The sequence below is a fragment of the Pelophylax lessonae genome (genome assembly GCF_965119305.1).
Source record: "Pelophylax lessonae genome assembly, chromosome: 1".
In the NCBI taxonomy this organism is placed as follows: Eukaryota; Metazoa; Chordata; class Amphibia; order Anura; family Ranidae; genus Pelophylax; species Pelophylax lessonae.
In genome coordinates, this window is record NC_138768.1 from 809660217 (window position 1) to 809674429 (window position 14213).

The 14213-nt window shown below is 46.8% G+C and overlaps 1 protein-coding gene and 1 pseudogene across 2 annotated transcripts in view; one reads left to right on the forward strand and one right to left on the reverse strand.

The window, feature by feature from the left end:
• The window catches only part of POLN (DNA polymerase nu), a 560717-nt gene that overhangs the window by 341444 nt on the left and 205060 nt on the right, over positions 1 to 14213 (forward strand). The gene's annotated exons all lie outside the window — the stretch shown is intronic.
• Positions 3701 to 4944, reverse strand: LOC309549048 (zinc finger protein 862-like; annotated as a pseudogene). The gene has a single exon. The product of its transcript is annotated as a zinc finger protein 862-like (transcript).

Sequence of the window (14213 nt, forward strand, 5' to 3'; positions counted from 1 at the left end):
GGGCTGCGGGCATAGTGCTGGGGCTGTGGGCATGGTGCAGGAGATGCAGGGGCTGCAGGCATGGTACAGGAGAGGGAGAGGCTGCGGGCATAGTACAAAAGATGCTGAGGCTACTGACATGGTGCTGGCGATTCAGAGGCTGCATGCATGGTACAGGAGATGCAGAGGCTGTGGGCATGGTACCGGAGATGCAGAGGCTGCTGGCATGGTACAGGAGAGGGAGAGGATGCGGGCATAGTACAAGAGATGCAGAAGCTGCGGATATGGTGCAGGAGATGCAGGGGCTGTGGGCATTGTGCAGGAGATGCAGGGGCTGTGGGCATGGCACAGGAGAGCAAAAGGCTGCCGGCATAGTACAAGAGATGCAGAGGCTGCTGACATGGTGCAGGAGATGCAGAGACTGCAAGCATAGTACAAGAGATGCAGAAGCTGCGGACATGGTGCAGGGGCTGTGGGCATGGTGCAGAAGAGGGAGAGGCTGCCGGCATAGTACAAGAGATGCATAGGCTGGGGGCATGGTACAGGAGATGCAGAGGCTGCGGGCATGGTACAGGAGAGGGAGAGGCTGCAAGCATAGTACAAGAAATGCAGGGGATGTAGAGGAGGTGTAGAGGAGGTTTCAGGATCTGTGGGCATGGTGCAGGAGATGCAGGGGCTGCGGGCATTGTGCAAAAGATGCAGGGGCTATGGGCATGATGCAAGGGCTTCAGGTATGGTACAGGAGATGCAGGGGCTGCGGCCATGGTGCAGGAGATGCAGGGGCTGCGGCCATGGTGCAGGAGATGCAGGGGCTGCGGGCATGGTGTAGGAGATGCAGGGGCTGCGGGCATGGTGCAGGAGATGCAGGGGCTGTGGGCATGGTGCAGGGGTTGCAGGCATGGTAGAGGAGATGCAGGGCTGCGGTCATGGTGCAGGAGAGGCAGTGCTGTGGGCATGGTACAGGAGATGCAGGCTTTGGGCATGGTAAATGAGAGGCAGTGCTTCGGGCATAGTACAGGAGATGCAGTGCTGCGGGCATGGTACAGGAGAAAATATCCTGTACCATGCCCGCAGCAAATGGCACCGCCCATCACATCACCGTGCATGCGCCGCCTGCCTGGGAATAGCTGAGCGTGTACGGGCTTTCCCGAGCAGCGGTGCATGCGCAGTGTACATGTCGGGCAGGCCACAGCAGGTACCATTGACTTTCAGCCAGCCCCAGGGCACGGGGACATGCTGGCCTACCGGGTAATTTCCCAGTAGGCCAGACCGGCCCTGATCATGTGATAAAAATGCATGTTGAGATATAGTGTATTGAAAGGGGGCACGCTGGTCTCTATTGAAAGGGGGCACGCTGGTCTCTGTATTGAAAGGGGGCATGCTAGTCTCTGCATTGAAAGGGGGCACGCTGGTCTGTCTGCATTGAAGGGGGCACGATGATCTCTGCATTGAAAGGGGGCACGCTGGTCTCTCTGCATTGAAAGGGGGGCACGCTGGTCTCTCTGCATTGAAATGGGGGAACGCTGGTCTCTCTGCATTGAAAGGGGGCACGCTGGTCTCTCTGCATTGAAAGGGGGCACGCTGGTCTCTGCATTGAAAGGGGGCATGCTGTGGTCACTCTGCATTGAAGGGGGCACACTATACCTTAATTACTGAAGGCCCCTTTCACACTTTTGTGTCACGTAATTTTTTACAGCGTTTTTTGCCACAAACCAATGCCTATTACATTTTTCTGTTTGCGCCCCCCCCCCAAAAAAATTTTGAGCACTAGACACCACTGCTCCACAGGTAGGTAATTTATCTAAATAGATAATGGTTTCAGCCAGCCCCAGGGCACGGGGACATGCTGGCCTACCGGGTAATTTCCCAGTAGGCCAGACCGGCCCTGATCATGTGATAAAAATGCATGTTGAGATATAGTGTATTGAAAGGGGGCACGCTGGTCTCTATTGAAAGGGGGCACGCTGGTCTCTGTATTGAAAGGGGGCATGCTAGTCTCTGCATTGAAAGGGGGCACGCTGGTCTGTCTGCATTGAAGGGGGCACGATGATCTCTGCATTGAAAGGGGGCACGCTGGTCTGTCTGCATTGAAAGGGGGCACGCTGGTCTGTCTGCATTGAAAGGGGGCACGCTGGTCTGTCTGCATTGAAGGGGGCACGATGATCTCTGCATTGAAGGGGGGCACGCTGGTCTCTCTGCATTGAAAGGGGGCACGCTGGTCTGTCAGCATTGAAGGGGGTACGATGATCTCTGCATTGAAGGGGGGCACGCTGGTCTCTCTGCATTGAAAGGGGCATGCTGGTCTCTGCATTGAAAGGGGGCACGCTGGTCTCTGCATTGAAGGGGGCACGCTGGTCACTGTGCATTGAAAGGGGGCACGCTGGTCACTGTGCATTGAAGGGGGGCACGCTGGTCTCTGCATTAAAAGGGGGGCACACTGGTCTCTCTGCATTGAAAGGGGGGCACGCTGGTCTCTCTGCATTGAAAGGGGGGCACGCTGGTCTCTCTGCCTTGAAATGGGGGAACGCTGGTCTCTCTGCATTGAAAGGGGGCACGCTGGTCTCTCTGCATTGAAAGGGGGCACGCTGGTCTCTGCATTGAAAGGGGGCATGCTGTGGTCACTCTGCATTGAAGGGGGCACACTATACCTTAATTACTGAAGGCCCCTTTCACACTTTTGTGTCACGTAATTTTTTACAGCGTTTTTTGCCACAAACCAATGCCTATTACATTTTTCTGTTTGCGCCCCCCCCCCCCAAAAATTTTGAGCACTAGACACCACTGCTCCACAGGTAGGTAATTTATCTAAGTAGATAATGGTACAGTACATGTTTTGTTCAAGGGAAGCCCAACTAAATGCCAGATCCACTGACATCCCCACCAATATGTGATCTCCCCCAAATTCACCATGGTACAGCAGTGGTGAATTTGGGGTAGAGCACATATTGGTGGGGGTGTCAGTGGTGATGTGTGGTGTAGGGGGGGTTATGACACAGCGGTGAATTTGGGGGGAGATCACATATTGGTGGGGATGTCAGTGGTTGTGTAGGGGGGGGGGTTTTGATACAGCGGAGGTGTCACCACCACTGTCATACCGCCCCCCCCCTTCACCACCACTGACACCCCCACCAATATGTGATCATATAGCGCGCACTCACCCCCTAGAATCCCCAGAGCGAGCGCCGTACATGTACGGCGATTTGCCTGGGAGTTGCTGCCTGCCACAGTACATCTGCGGCAGGCAGTCGACAAGCAGGTAAACCAGGACACATATTAATTACACAGGTTCTGTGGCTGATTAAAGTGGTAATTAAACTCACTTGGTGCTTTATGTACATTATATCAGCCTCAGAACCTGTGTAATTCATATGTGTCCTGGATTAAAGGAATGAGGTGGAAACCCTAGTCCAGCTAGACCTGGCAATTTACCATTGTAATGCTCTGGTTTTGTCTATTTATGATTTTGTAATGTACTGGTCTTGGTTTGTCTGTTTATTATTGGTAATGTACTTGTCTTGGTTTGTGGTTTATTTTGCACAGTTTGGATTTTTTCATTCGTTATTTATATTGCACTTGTTTATAAATTATTGCACTTTTGTTCCTTGTGTCTAAAGATTGTGTAGGGTGTGGCAGGAGGGAATGAGGGTGTGGCTTGAGGCAGAACATGGGTGGGGCCTGGAAGGGGCCCTTGATTTATTTTGCCTGGGGGCCCTGAGGGTTCTCAGTCCGCCCCTGCACATTTCCAATCTTTGACAAGTGCAGAGCGAGCGCTGACTTTGCTTGACACCCATCTTATATTATGCAAGTACTGAAATTTCTGAATTGGTTCATGAAAACTTTCAGCAACCTGCTTTAGCTGTCGCATTCTCTTTAATGAATGCTGGTAAAATTGGTACAGCTTCTTTAAAACGGAGTCAAGGTCATCAATGCATTTTCCCTCTTTCACAGAGCTTAATACACTTAAACTTAATCTGTGTGCAACACAGTGAATGTCAATTACATGGCTGAGATTTTGACATACTTTCTGTACCAGTCCATTTTCAGCTCTAATCATGCTAGCAGCACCATCTGTACCAATTCCAATCAGCTGGTTTGAAAAAAGCCAGTCTAAAAGACCATGTGTCTTTAGCTCTTTAGTGATGGTTTCTAAGTACCCATCTGCAGTTGCCATTTCAAGAGGTAGGACTGATAGAAGTACTTCTTTGATCCTATTGTTCTTGAAGTATCTGATATACAATATTCATTTTTCTACTCCTCCTTTGTCAGTTGATCCATCTAGCATCAAGCTAACATATTTCGCCTCCTTTAGCTCGCAGATCAGTTCTTTCTGGGTTACAGTTGCAATATGTGAGATGAATTCCTTGCATCTCTTGTCATTTGCATACTCCTCTCTGATGGCAACCTCTAGTTTCCCTGTCAGCTTAAACAAACCTTTAAAGTCTCTATATGGCTTGTTTTTTGCAATATAATAGGTCACATTGAATAGAACTTTCATGTGGTTGAATATCCCTTGGTCCATTTTCTGAATGCATGCAGCCTATGGCGTAGCTTTAGCCAACTAGGCATGTTTGGCCTTTATAAATGTTTTATACTGGAGTGACTTTCCATTTTTTTTTGAAGATCTCTAGTTTAAATGGTCCTGAAAACCCTTTCACAATCTTAGATGTGTGGTCAGCAATGCCAGGGAAGGAGGCACAAATCTCACATGTGGCTATACCTGTGTTATGGTCAAATTTAAGCCATGTGAGTTCCTTGCACCAATCTTGCTTAAACTTCCTTCTTCCATCATTTTGAGGGTGAGTTGTTGAAGGGGGACTTCTCTGCTGGTTGTTCTTCTCTTGTGCAGTTTGATTCTGCACTAACACGTTGCACTGCACTTTCTGAATAAGAAGTTTTTGCAAAGAAATGTGTCATCCGCAGTTGATTGGTATCTTCTGGCATCACAGTTTTTGCGGCACATTTCATTTTTTTTTAACTCGGCACATTTCATTTTTTCTGAACTCAGAAACAAAGATGTTTTTGTTGAGTTCCCAAATAAAGAATATTTAGTACACATTATTACTTAATGGCATAGACTCCAAAATGTAAATGTTTTTATATATTTTTTTCTTTAAAAGCAAAGCACCCCTTCTCTTATGTAGCCCTAATGTGTATCTTTACAGATGCATAACACCGGTTTACACATAGTTATGCCTCTCAGCTTTTGCCCAATAACCTTCTCAGGATCCCTAAGAACTTGGTACATTTAACCACTTGCCCTCCAGAAGGTTTTACCCCCTTCATGAACCGGCCATTTCTTGCTATTCGGCACTACTTTAACTGACAATTGCTCCATGCAACACTGTACACAAATTAAATTTATCATTCATTTCCCACAGATCGCTTCCTTTTGGTGGTATTTGATCACCACTGAATTTTTTATTTTTTGCGCAATAAACAAAAAAAGACCCCAAATTTTGAAAAAAAAAAAAAAACAATATTTTTAGTTTTTGCTATAAAACATATCCAATAAATAGTGGCCAAAACGTATTCTGCTACATGTCTTTAGTTAAAAAAAATCCCAATAAGTGTATATTATTTGGTTTGCGTGAAAGTTAGTCTACAAATTACGGTATGTATATATATATATATATATATATATATATATATATATATATATATATATATATATATATATATTGTCAGGGACTCAATACCCTGCGCAGGCGCACTGGCGTCGCTAACCGGCGAACGCCTATGTGCATGCGCTGAGGCTACCTTGGTAGAGTTCGAGGCTACCTTGTTAGAGTTCGGGGCAACCTTGGCGGAGTTTGAGGCTACCTTGGCAGAGTTCGAGGCTACCTTGGTTGAAGTTCGAGGCTACCTTGGTGGAAGTTCGAGGCTACCTCAGCAGAGTTCGAGGCTACCTCCGCAGAGTTCGAGGCTACCTCAGTGTAGTTCGAGGCTACCAAATTGGCGCCAAAACGGCCTATTTAAACACAGCTGTCACTCTAGGTGATTGCTGTGTTGTCTTCAGCTCTCCTGTATCGTGTGCCTGTTATACAGGGAGTGCAGAATTATTAGGCAAATTAGTATTTTTGAGGATTAATTTTATTATTGAACAACAACCATGTTCTCAACGAACCCAAAAAACTCATTAATATCAAAGCTGACTATTTTTGGAAGTAGTTTTTAGTTTGTTTTTAGTTTTAGCTATTTTAGGGGGATATCTGTGTGTGCAGGTGACTATTACTGTGCATAATTATTAGGCAACTTAACAAAAATCAAATATACAGTATACCCATTTCAATTATTAATTTTTTTTGAATACAAACGTTTTTATTGAGCTTTATAAAAAAGAAAAGCCAAAAAACAAAACCAAAGTATGACATGTCAGAGCTGTGTCAGTACATATTATTCCAAACAAGTGTCATATATAGCACATGGTAAGGTAAATATATATATATAAAAAAAAAAGAAAAGGTATACAGCATATCAAGTTATGTAAGGCAGCGATATCACATGCTTAATAACCAGGGGCATAGTCATGTGTTTGTAGAAGGCAAAGAATAATAAGACATATCAAAGTCCCAGTTGAAAAGTAGGGCATGGAGATTGATGTCACATTAAATGTGCTATAGTATATTAGTTTTAGAGCCCGATCATATCAATTTTCTTAATGCATACTTCGGAAAAACTAACAATAACAACATTAACAAATTGTTCCTGAGATATGAGTTATAGTCTGGGGTAGGACCCCAAGTAGACCACCGAGTGCTGAAAAAGGGCAACCTCATGAAAACTTAAAACATGATTAGCCCGTAGACCAATTCTCCCATTTTTTATGGAAGATATGCATAGTGTCATATAAAGTGTGATGAACCCTTTCCATACTCCTAACCGCCTCCATTCTCGACATCACCCGAGTCCAAGGGACCGTCTCCGACCGCCAGTCAAGGGCCACCGCCCACAGCACAGAGCAACATAGTGTGTGTGCTAGTCTTTGAATTGGTGCAGGGGCACCAGGAATTTTAGCAAACAATAGTCCCATCTGGGGGGTAATGGATATTCTTGAGGTCAGCATTTGAGAGATCACCTCTGATACCCTATTCCAAACCGTAGATAGTCTGCCGCATTCCCAAAAAGTGTGAAGTATGGTGCCCGGAGCATCACAGCCACGAAAGCAGCGGTCGGAGACCCCCTGGTAAAACCTGTGGACCCTGTCAGGTGTAAAGTACCACCTAGTGTGGAGCTTCACTACCGTGTCCTTCACTGACATAGATTTAGTGCATTTATACATATTTTGTAGCATGGATGACAACGACTCAACTGACAGCTCCACTCCGAGATCAGCCTCCCACGCCAACATGGCCCGAGATTTGTCAGGTAGATGGAGGCCATTGAGGTAACCATATAATCTCGAAATTACCCCCCTATCTCTAGATGAGGTACGGCTGATTAATTCAAAGGGGGAAGATTCAAGGCTGCCTGTCAAAGAGCCCTGAGAGCTATAAAAGTCTCTGATTTGAATAAATCTATTGAGTTCAGAATCAGGGACATGATATCTGTTCCTAAGGCCTTCAAAAGAGTAAAAGGAGTTGTCTTGGAACAAGGCGTGGAGGGTGGTCAAGGAGTGTTGTATCCACCAGTTATAGCTGCCAGGAGACGTAAATGCTGGTGCAAAGCTTTTATTACCTACAAAGGACATTAATGGAGGTCTAGAGGAGCGCAACTGGTACCTGTCATGACAGGCTGACCAAAGCTTTAGGGTGTGCCATACTATACTATTAAGCTGTTTGACGTCCCGAGGGTGCGACATGGAGGACCAAAGTAGGCCCTGAAGGTTAAAGGGGCGAACAGACTCAATCTCGAACCTTAGCCAAGGTGGCAGCGGGGCTCCTGCATGCCATTGTGCGGTCTGGGCCAGTCTAGCAGCCAGATAATAATGCCACAGGCTAGGGACTCCCAGTCCCCCCTGAGAAAGAGGCCTATAGACCGTGGGTTTTCCGCACCTGTGCCTCTTACCTTTCCATATGAATCTGTTCACTTCCCTTTGTATGTCCTCCACATCCCCTCTCCGGAGTGCAATCGGCAGGGCACGGAAGAGGTATAATAGTTTTGGCAATATAGACATCTTAACTGCCACTATCCTTCCCATAAAAGGGATTGGGAAAGAGTGCCAGAGGGACAACCATTGTCTCACCTTGGTAAAAGCCTGAGGGTAGTTAACGCTATACATAGCTGGCAGGGACGGAGCTAGTCGTACCCCCAAATACTGCAGGGACTGTTTCGAGACTGGAAAACCAAATATGGTAGTGATAGTGTTCATCATTTCTTGAGGGATGTTCACTGAGAGGGCTGAACATTTAGAAAGGTTAACACTCAAGCCTGAAACCCTCTCAAAGTCCTTCAATACCTGTACCAAGTTAGGGAGAGAGACCAAAGGGTCCGGCAGAAACACCAACACATCGTCAGCGTACAAACTAATCTTATGTTCCTCCGAACCCTTCGTGTATCCCTTGATCTCTGGATTACTACAAATAGCCCTAGCAAGGGGTTCTATGTCCAGTGCAAAAATTAGTGGTGAGAGGGGGCACCCTTGTCTGGTGCCCCTACCTAGAGGGAAAAGATCCGAGGAGCAGCCCGGCAGCTTTATTTTAGTTTGGGGATCCCGGTACAAAGCCTTAAAGCCATGCACAAAAGCCCCCCGGAAACCAAACTGCCAGAATGACATCCAAATATGGCCAAAGCACACTATCAAATGCCTTGTTGATATCGAGTCCCAATATCAAGGCCTTACGGTGGAATAGATCGGCATCCTGAATGATATTCAATGCTAGGCGGATATTGTCTGTTATTTGCCTGGATGGAATAAAACCTGTCTGTTCTGGGGCCACCAGGGATGAAATAATAGGTGCTAATCGGGCTGCCAACAGTCTCCCCAAGATCTTAAGATCGTTATTAAGGACAGAAATCGGCCTATAATTTTGGGGTAGAGAGTGATCCTTGTTAGGTTTAGGGATTAAAGTCATGTTGGCATGCAGCATATCTGGGGGAAGCGGATTACCTTGTAAGACAAAATTAAAGACCCGTGCCAATTTAGGGGATAAAAAGTCTATAAATTTCTTGTAATATGTGGACGTAAAGCCGTCAGGGCCTGGTGCTTTAGAAGTTTTAAGGGATTTGATCACAGCCGCCACTTCCTCTTCCGTGCATGGGGCGTTCAAACTGCCAAGCTGCTCCCCAGATAGAACCGGCAAATCCAGATTATTTACCCATGAGTAAGATACATCCCGGTCGTTGACCTCCGGGGGGGGGAAGTCATTTCTTATAAAACCGTGAAAAAACACTCCGTACCTCTTTAGGATGTGAGACCAATCTGCCCCCCTCATCCCTTACCTTATATACATGTGCCGGTTGGAGAGACTGGTGGAGCTTCCTGGTGAACATGGCCGAGGCTGTATTACTATGCAAGAGGAACCTTGCTTTTGCCCACTTAAGTGATTTTTCAGTGGCCAAAGACAAAATAGAGTCCAGAGCAACTCTGTTTTGTGAGATTTGGTGTAGTACATCAGGTGAATGGTTTTGGCTATGTAGGTGATACAATTTATGGAGGTCAGAGGTCAACAAGCGGATATCAGCTAGCCTTTTGCGTTTGGCCTGGGTGGCTAGCTCAATCAACTTTCCCCTCATTACTGCCTTATGGGCAGCCCAGAGCATAGGGGGTGCTACTTCACCGTTATCATTAAGGGCAAAGTATTCACGGAGGTGTTCAGTTACTGTGGTGAATGTCTCTAGATTAGAAAAGATAGAGTCATTCATTCTCCAGTTGGACGCAGAGAACGGGAGGCCTACGTGTTCCGTAGCGAAAGATACTATATGATGGTCAGACCATGGGCATACATGAATACCTGCCGAGGAGGAATTTCAGAGAACCGGAGTGCTGAACACATAGTCCCACCTGGCATAGCTGTCATGTGGGTGTGAGTAGTGGGTATACTCCCTCACCCCCACATTTAGTGCCCTCCATGTATCTAATAATTGAAAGTTGGTCAATGATTTATGTAAAGCTCGTGGGAAGGCTTTGGCCGTGCTCACCGATCTGCTCTTGTCCAGCATGGGATGTGCCACCAAGTTGAAATCGCCTCCAACCAGGACATGTGCAGAGGAGTATCGCTCCAAGATCTGGAAGAAATGTTGAAAGAAAGAACCCTGTGAGACATTAGGGGCATAAAGGTTAGCAATTGTAATTGATTTACCCTGGATAGTACCCTGTATTATAATAAATCTGCTGTCTGGGTCCCTAAACACCTGTTGTACATCAAAATGTAGAGAGCCACGGACCAGGATCATGACACCTCTAGACTTGGAAGTATATGTGGTGAAATAGACCTGTTTATATGCTTTATCAAAAAATTTGGGGTGGTTTAGGGCAGAGAAATGCGTCTCCTGTAACATAATGATATCTGCACCCAGGTGCCTATAGGAGCGGAATGCTTTCCGCCTCTTTTGAGGGGTATTAAAACCCCTCACATTATGTGAGATTACTCGCAGTCCCATAACTGGATATATAAGAGGAGGTTGTTACCCCATTGGCTATAAGGCACTATAACACCAAGGGAGTCAAAGTAAAACAAGTGATAGGATACATCAGTGGGCCGTGTATCGAACGGGAGAACCGATGATAAATCCCCGTCAGCACCCAGTGGTCTACATAAGATCAGGAACACACAGAACAAAAGAGAGAAACTTATTTTCATATAGAGAACAATAAACAACAAAAGGTAGAAAAAAAAATAAAAAGTACAAAAATGCACAGTTCAAGTCACTGGAGAACTTCAGGGGACAGAACCCCGGTTCCAAAAGAAGAGTAACCAAGGACTAAACCGTCCTACACTCTTTTAGGTATGTAGCAAACATGCAGCATCAAACAGCGTACCGCAGCTTCCCCTTGCTGCAAATATCGTGCAGGGAATTATCGGCAATACAGCAAGGGCTGAAGAGTGGGGGGAATAAATGGGCGGGCACAGAGAGCCTTCTGTATGGCCCCAAAAAAAAAGAAAAAAAAAGTCCAGCAGGAAGATGAAAAAAAAAAAAAAAAACTTCAATCAAAAATACATAAAGTCCCTTCAAGGGTGCTCAGAAAAAAAAGAAATGGAGCACCCAAAGAGACCCACACCCTCCCCCCCCTGTCCTTTGGTATATGAATACAGTACTTAGATCCAAATAGGAGAGAGAGAATAAGGCATGGGGGGGGTTGTTAATCAGGGTGAGTTCGACCCCTATAAGTTTCTAGATTAGGAATGATTAAGGAGCACGATCCCTAGACCGGGGTCCACCGTTGTTGGCTCTTTGTGGTGACGGTGTTGCCCAAATGGCAGATGGACGAGGGGTAGACGGAAGCCCAGGATTGTTTTGGGATTCCATGAGTCCCAGCTTCACCAGGAGCTCTTTTCCTTCCACTACATTGAATACTGTATAGGTGGAGCCATTATGGGGTACCATAAGTTTGAAAGGGAATCCCCAGCGGTACCGGATCCTGGCTGACTGGAGCACAGATGTGACCTCCTTCATCTTTCTCCTTTTATCCAAGGTCGTTGGGGAGATGTCAGGGTAGATTTGTATGGTGACCCCCTCCAGTTGGATATGCTGTGTGGTACGTGCAGCTCTGAGGATGTCCTCTTTCACGACATAGTCTTTAAGGTACATCACTATATCCCTTGGAGGCTTGTCTGGGGTGGGTTTAGGCCTGAGGGCTCTGTGGAGCCTGTCACACGCAAAGGACGAGGCAGGGTGCTCAGGGAGGAGAGAGCCAAAAAGCTTCTTCATTGCAGCTGCTAAATCTGTGGCGGTCTCCGGTACCCCCCGCACCCGCAGGTTATTTCTCCGATTGCGGTTGTCCAGATCTTCCAGATGTGATTGAAGCTGGACAACCGTTTCTGAGAGCGACTCATGTTCTTTCCGCAGATCAGCATGAGCCAGTGTTAGGTCATCATGCTTAGTCTCTAACATGTCCGTCCTGCCACCTAAGGCCGCTATCTCTGCAGTGAGAGTATTCGTGGACTTATGGAGTTCGGCCTGGAACTTTTGTGCAATCCGGTCATACATGCTAGCAAGGCTATCCTCCAGGTCAGCCTTCGTCAGTTGTGGAGTGTACTCACTGCGGTCAGATGAGACAGGAGTAGGAGCTGCCTGGTTCGTGGCTCCAGCCGGAGCCTTTGGGCTGCGAGCGCCATCTTGGGCCATAGTCTTTTCCCTGACTCGAAGAAGATAGGTCGTCAGGGCCCGCTGAACGGGCTTCTTCCTGCGTTTCTTGGGGGTAAGCATACACTAGAAGGTCCCACGGGGGTGATCAGGTAGTTTAGGAATAAAATTTCCAAGCAAAAAAGCCCCGGGGAGTGATTAGAAGGCTCAACTGAGCTCGGAACGTCTCTCACATGCGACCGTCCGGATCTGCGCCTTGGACACGCCCCCCTTCAATTATTTATTTTTACCAGTGAAACCAATATAACATCTCAACATTCACAAATATACATTTCTGACATTCAAAAACAAAACAAAAACAAATCAGTGACCAATATAGCCACCTTTCTTTGCAAGGACACTCAAAAGCCTGCCATCCATGGATTCTGTCAGTGTTTTGATCTGTTCACCATCAACATTGCGTGCAGCAGCAACCACAGCCTCCCAGACACTGTTTAGAGAGGTGTACTGTTTTCCCTCCTTGTAAATCTCACATTTGATGATGGACCACAGGTTCTCAATGGGGTTCAGATTAGGTGAACAAGGAGGCCATGTCATTAGCTTTTCTTCTTTTATACCCTTTCTTGCCAGCCACGCTGTGGAGTACTTGGACGCGTGTGATGGAGCATTGTCCTGCATGAAAATCATGTTTTTCTTGAAGGATGCAGACTTCTTCCTGTACCACTGCTTGAAGAAGGTGTCTTCCAGAAACTGGCAGTAGGACTGGGAGTTGAGCTTGACTCCATCCTCAACCCGAAAAGGCCCCACAAGCTCATCTTTGATGATACCAGCCCAAACCAGTACTCCACCTCCACCTTGCTGGCATCTGAGTCGGACTGGAGCTCTCTGCCCTTTACCAATCCAGCCACGGGCCCATCCATCTGGCCCATCAAGACTCACTCTCATTTCATCAGTCCATAAAACCTTTGAAAAATCAGTCTTGAGATATTTCTTGGCCCAGTCCTGACATTTCAGCTTGTGTGTCTTGTTTAGTGGTGGTCGTCTTTCAGCCTTTCTTACCTTGGCCATGTCTCTGAGTATTGCACACCTTGTGCTTTTGGGCACTCCAGTGATGTTGCAGCTCTGGAATATGGCCAAACTGGTGGCAAGTGGCATCTTGGCAGCTGCACGCTTGACTTTTCTCAGTTCATGGGCTGTTATTTTGCGCCTTGGTTTTTCCACACGCTTCTTGCGACCCTGTTGACTATTTTGAATGAAATGCTTGATTGTTCGATGATCACGCTTCAGAAGCTTTGCAATTTTAAGAGTGCTGCATCCCTCTGCAAGATATCTCACTATTTTTGACTTTTCTGAGCCTGTCAAGTCCTTCTTTTGACCCATTTTGCCCAAGGAAAGGAAGTTGCCTAATAATTATGCACACCTGATATAGGGTGTTGATGTCATTAGACCACACCCCTTCTCATTACAGAGATGCACATCACCTAATATGCTTAATTGGTAGTAGGCTTTCGAGCCTATACAGCTTGGAGTAAGACAACATGCATAAAGAGGATGATGTGGTCAAAATACTCATTTGCCTAATAATTCTGCACTCCCTGTATCTGCTGTTCCTGTTTACCTGACCCGGCTTGTCTTTGGATTCTGATTACCTGCTGCCCGCCCTGACCTTGGCTTGTCCTGACTATCCTCCTGTCTCGTCCTGATCTGTTTACCTGCTACCGGCTATTGGTCCTGGACCGGTTCCTGGCTCTCCCAGGGAATCCGGGGGGCTGCGACCTAGTGTTAGCAAGCAGCCAAGTCCATCCCCACCATTTGGGGCCCTGGTGAAAACTGGCTAACACTTAGACTCCGCGCCTCCGTGGAACCTGTGCCACGCCAGTTACCCAGTAAGCCACTCCTCTTACGTCAGGCTCTGCCACGTTACCCTGTGACATATATATAAACATATATATAATTTTGTTTTTTAAACTAGTAATGGCGGCAATCCGCAACTTAGAGCTGGACTTTGATAGTGCGGCATAAAATCTGACCCTGGGAGGTAACTAACTGCC